General features: G+C 33.9%; 1 protein-coding gene across 1 annotated transcript in view; it reads right to left on the reverse strand.

The window, feature by feature from the left end:
• Oct-TyrR (Octopamine-Tyramine receptor) overlaps positions 1 to 1623 on the reverse strand; it is a 115055-nt gene extending 113432 nt beyond the window's left edge. Inside the window, exon 1 of the mRNA XM_073987391.1 lies at positions 1508 to 1623. The gene's annotated coding sequence lies outside the window, so the exon portion shown is untranslated. The remainder of the gene's footprint in view (positions 1 to 1507) is intronic.
• Between the last annotated feature and the right edge of the window lie 4377 nt (positions 1624 to 6000).

Below are 6000 nucleotides of genomic sequence, written 5' to 3' on the forward strand. Positions count from 1 at the left end.
CATGCCATCTGTTTAGCATCTTCATCGATGAATTTTATATGAGCGCGGACCCCAAAAGATGCTATTCATTTTTGGATCCAAAGCATGTCATTTACACCAATGCTTTGACATGTCATTTTCACCAACCCTTTGCAATGACATTATCATTACGACGAGAGTTTTAACAACGTTGGTTGTGATTTCGAGTCTCCGACAACATCAAGCCTATTGTAAATAATTAATCTTATATACTTAGAAAAATGTGTATAAATAAAAACACAAAATTCATCTCTACTGGATCGATGGAATGGGTTCAAATGCTGGTGAAAAGATCGGATGTTTCACGACTTCCTTTGCATGGGTTCAAATGCTGATGAAAAGATCGGATCATCACGACTTCGTTTAAACCAATACAAAAGATGCCATGAAATCACGTCATCGCATGGAACCCCGTCCATACAATAACATGCATGCATATTAGGGCTATAACCAAAAAAATACCACGCCGGTACGATGTGCGGAATATTGTCCTGATAACAAAAACGCGTGTTTTAGTTCGATTCGGTGAAAAAAGTTTCCGCACCAACCGCGATTACTAAAGCCCTTTGATATTTTTTCTATTTAAAAATTTAAAATTGCTTTGTTTGAATAAATATTTATAGAAAACAAATACAATTCTCACCGGCAGTCATTAAAAACAGTCTGTAAATTTCGCGAACTCGTTGCATATGACTACATATTCTCTTGTCCGATGGGTATAATAAATACAAACATAAAATTCGCGAGTTTATGAAGAAAAACAACAAATTGCAATATTGTCAAAGGCGCATTAAATGCTCTGAAATGTCGCGATTTGATAAAAAATTGGTCCGGAATGGTTTCATATTGATTTTAAATTAGATTAAAACTATAAGTATTTCTATGTTTTGTTCGAACTTTTGAATTGTAATAAAAACCAAGATAATTGAGCTTGAGGTCAATGTACATTGATTATCTTGGTTTTGGTTTTTATTAGATTAAAACTATTAATAAGTTATTACGAAAAGCGTATATGTCATTCTAACAAATAAAATTAAATAATGCATTACTGACTTCAATGCATTTGGTGCGGAAACTTTTTTCGCGATAGAGAAAAAATGTCACCGTATTTCAAGTAGTTTTTCATGCTCTACACGGCTATGCGAAGGTATATTTGATATTCGCAAAAATTGCAAAAAAGTTATAACCCTAATGCATATGTTTGCAAGTATTATTGAGGTTACGAAGTTTTTCGGCAATACTTTGGTTTTTTGTAACTTGCAATAATTTGTACAAATGTACTGGATGTGTTGTTTGTTTTCTCTGCAGTACAATGCAAAAGACCTTAGTCGGTTATAGAAGTTACCTTTTTTATACATATGTTATCAAAAATATTGCAAATAACAATTTTTAAAACAGGTGATGAATAATCCTCTTGTTTAACCGATCGCCATTAAATTTTATATTTGGGTTTTTATATCAAATGTAATGTAAATACTGACTGATTTACCTTATTTTTAAGATATTGCATCCTCTACTCGTACATTGTGGTACTGGCATGCGGTGTTAACTGGCTTTTAGATTTAGTTCAAATCATCTGTTATGATTTACACATTAGATATGCATCTATAAAAACACAATAAAATAAAAAAAATAAATATTTTCCGTATGATTTATACACATATGCAAGTGATAGATATGCATCTGCAAATACACAATAAATTAAAAAAATATTTTTGAACAAAGTAAGCATAAATTAGTTGAGTAACATAAAATAAATCGTTATAATGTCGTGCATATTTCCCTAAAAAGTCTATCTTTCTATTTAGAACTTTTTGCGAGTTTTCCTAAATTAACTAACAAACTGGGAACTACCGTGGTGCAGTCGTAAGTGCGTCCGCCTTGCACTCTGAAGGTCTGTGCTTCAATCCCTGACCAGAACATGAACATTTTCGGCAATGGCAAATCTTCTCAGTGTAATGCTGGCTTACATTTCCTGAGTATTTCAGCCATGATAAACTTCTATACAAGTGGTGTCGTAAGACAACAGCGCGCCTTTCGGACTCGGCAATAAACAGTAGATCCCCTATCATTGAGCCAATATCAATCGGCGTGCATTCCACTCGGGGATGTTGTGGGAACATATTTTTACCGAATTATTATTTAACTTAATCCCGTGTAGACGTTGTTTTATTCCCCGATACGATTTGTACCAAATAAAACGGAGGTTCGTTTTAGATTACGATTCTACAATGCTTTATTGCCGTTATTCACTTCAGTTACTTACGCAGGACTTTATCTCTCTAGTAAGCACAAAGCTTATCTCGATTTTAAGTTGTGGTCTGAAATACTACTCAACTTGCCCCGCCGCTCCTTTCCCGTATACGTACACGCTGATACATAGACTGTTGTAGTTCCCTTAATGTGGAAGTTTCTAACCGATTGCAAATATACACTGCATGCACATACAAACAGACTGGTGAGTGTAAACAACTAATGGGCTGTGGTAGTAAATAAGGGAGAGAATAAGGGGTTACAATGGATGACGTCACAATGCAGAAAAGTCAAAATAAATAGAGAGAAAGTGTACCACAACAATAGTTAAGTACACAGTGTAAATTAAGACTAAGCGATAATTTAATATTTGCAGTAAACTCCATACAGTTGTTGCAGAAATTCATTTAAATTTACTTAAATCAGTTACTTTCGTAACAATATATATGTATCTAACGAATTACATAAAATTTTTGTATATCAAATTATTAGAATTTCCTAGGATTTTCCCGGTATATTATATATTTAATAAATATATCACATTAGCAAAATGCCCTCTACTTCGTATACGGAAGAGGTATAATATACAAATAGACAACATTTAATGTGATAGCTCAATTAATTCAATTAAATAAAACTCTCACAAATAAATGACCTTCGCCCTAATAAGACAAAAAATAAAATAAATAAAAATAGGTAAAAAAAACTTTTTAAGTTAAACGGTTTTATGTTAAACATACATTGCAATATTTAAGATAAATGTACTAAAAACCAAAAAATAATAAAATAGATACAGTCGTGGGAATTATAAACATATGCATAGACTAGACTAAAATAAAACCGTGGGGCAGGTCAATTGTCTATAATCGTTGATTAAAATGTTTGTTTTGTAATGTTACACTATAATTAGGCAGTTGTTCAACCGACAACGATGCACGTGTGATAAGTGGGGCTAGAATGTGGAAAAAAGCTAGCAAGCTCGATTATAAGCGAGTTTTAAGGTTTCATAGTGGTGAGCGAGTGGATTAAAAACAAACTACGAGCAGTGAAACGCTTCCTCACCAGGCAGCAGTGTGAATGTCCAACGATAAACTAGTTGAAACATCTCTTTTATTTACATGGAGTGTATAACTATTGGAATTTCCATGAGCAAGAAAATAGTAAGTAATTTCCTCAGCGTCTGCGGGCCAACTGCCTAACGACGAATTAAACGATTCTTCTATCGCACATTAAGTCGATAATTTGTAGACAATTAACGTGCCCCACGGTTTTATTTTAGTCTAGTCTATGCATATGTTTATAATTTCCACGACTGTATCTATTTTATAATTTTTTGGTTTTTAGTACATTTATCTTAAATATTGCAATGTATGTTTAACATAAAACCGTTTAACTTAAAAAGTTTTTTTACCTATTTTTATTTTCTAGTTTTTAGTTTTTATTTCGCATTCTGTTTAATTTATTTAGTTCTTCATTATTGCAAGGTTTCTTGCCCGTTAGTTTATTGCAGTCCAACTCCTCTATACGTAGTCCCTGCAAAGATCTTACTCTACTAAGAGCCACGTAGGCTTGACCTTCTTCAAACAGTTTCGCACCTAAGTATACGACTGCGTGATCCACAGTGCTGCCCTGCATTTTATGTATTGTAGAAGCCCATGATAGTATTAAAGGCAACATTCTTCTTTCAGCCGTCCCGTAATTGTACTTAGCTAGAAACTGTATGGCTTTCGGGTGTATAAAATGTACTGTATAGTGCACTGTATTCTTCTTGTCAAGCCCTTTTATTTGATACCCATATTAGAGGGATTAATAAAAATTGTTGTCAGCCATTTGGTAGCGGTGGTCATCTTAGATTTCAATTTTGCATAGTAAATTGTATTCTACTTGTTGAGACCTTTCATTTGATACCCATGTTGATGGGATTGATAAAACCTAAGTTATCCGCCATTTTGTAGAGGCCGCCATCTTGGATTTTAATTTTATATAGTACATTGTATTCTACTGGTTGAGCACTTTCATTTGATACCCATATTGATGGGATTGATAAAACCTACGTTATCCGCCATTTTATAGCGGCCGCCATCTTGGATTTCAATTTTTTATAGTATTTTGTATTCTGTTTGTTGAGCCCTTTCATTTGATATCCATATTGATGGGATTGATAAAACCTACGTTATCCGCCATTTTGTAGCGGCCGCCATCTTGGAGTTCAATTTTTATAGTATATTGTATTCTGCTTGTTGAGCCCTTTCATTTGATACCCATATTGATGGGATTGATAAAACCTACGTTATCCGCCATTTTGTAGCCGCCGCCATCTTGGATTTCAATTTTTTATAGTATATTGTATTCTGCTTGTTGAGCCCTTTCATTTGATACCCATATTGATGGGATTGATACAACCTACGTTATCCGCCATTTTGTAGAGGCCGCCATCTTGGATTATAATTTTAAATAGTACATTGTATTCTACTGGTTGAGCACTTTCATTTGATACCCATATTGATGCATATTTCCCTAAAAAGTCTATCTTTCTATTTAGAACTTTTTGCGAGTTTTCCTAAATTAACTAACAAACTGGGAACTACCGTGGTGCAGTCGTAAGTGCGTCCGCCTTGCACTCTGAAGGTCTGTGCTTCAATCCCTGACCAGAACATGAACATTTTCGGCAATGGCAAATCTTCTCAGTGTAATGCTGGCTTACATTTCCTGAGTATTTCAGCCATGATAAACTTCTATACAAGTGTTGTCGTAAGACAACAGCGCGCCTTTCGGACTCGGCAATAAACAGTAGATCCCCTATCATTGAGCCAATATCAATCGGCGTGCATTCCACTCGGGGATGTTGTGGGAACATATTTTTACCGAATTATTATTTAACTTAATCCCGTGTAGACGTTGTTTTATTCCCCGATACGATTTGTACCAAATAAAACGGAGGTTCGTTTTAGATTACGATTCTACAATGCTTTATTGCCGTTATTCACTTCAGTTACTTACGCAGGACTTTATCTCTCTAGTAAGCACAAAGCTTATCTCGATTTTAAGTTGTGGTCTGAAATACTACTCAACTTGCCCCGCCGCTCCTTTCCCGTATACGTACACGCTGATACATAGACTGTTGTAGTTCCCTTAATGTGGAAGTTTCTAACCGATTGCAAATATACACTGCATGCACATACAAACAGACTGGTGAGTGTAAACAACTAATGGGCTGTGGTAGTAAATAAGGGAGAGAATAAGGGGTTACAATGGATGACGTCACAATGCAGAAAAGTCAAAATAAATAGAGAGAAAGTGTACCACAACAATAGTTAAGTACACAGTGTAAATTAAGACTAAGCGATAATTTAATATTTGCAGTAAACTCCATACAGTTGTTGCAGAAATTCATTTAAATTTACTTAAATCAGTTACTTTCGTAACAATATATATGTATCTAACGAATTACATAAAATTTTTGTATATCAAATTATTAGAATTTCCTAGGATTTTCCCGGTATATTATATATTTAATAAATATATCACATTAGCAAAATGCCCTCTACTTCGTATACGGAAGAGGTATAATATACAAATAGACAACATTTAATGTGATAGCTCAATTAATTCAATTAAATAAAACTCTCACAAATAAATGACCTTCGCCCTAATAAGACAAAAAATAAAATAAATAAAAATAGGTAAAAAAACTTTTTAAGTTAAACGGTTTTATGTTAAACATACATT

The sequence above is a fragment of the Musca autumnalis genome, unplaced genomic scaffold (assembly GCF_047663935.1).
Source record: "Musca autumnalis isolate F117 unplaced genomic scaffold, ASM4766393v1 scaffold_4, whole genome shotgun sequence".
In the NCBI taxonomy this organism is placed as follows: Eukaryota; Metazoa; Arthropoda; class Insecta; order Diptera; family Muscidae; genus Musca; species Musca autumnalis.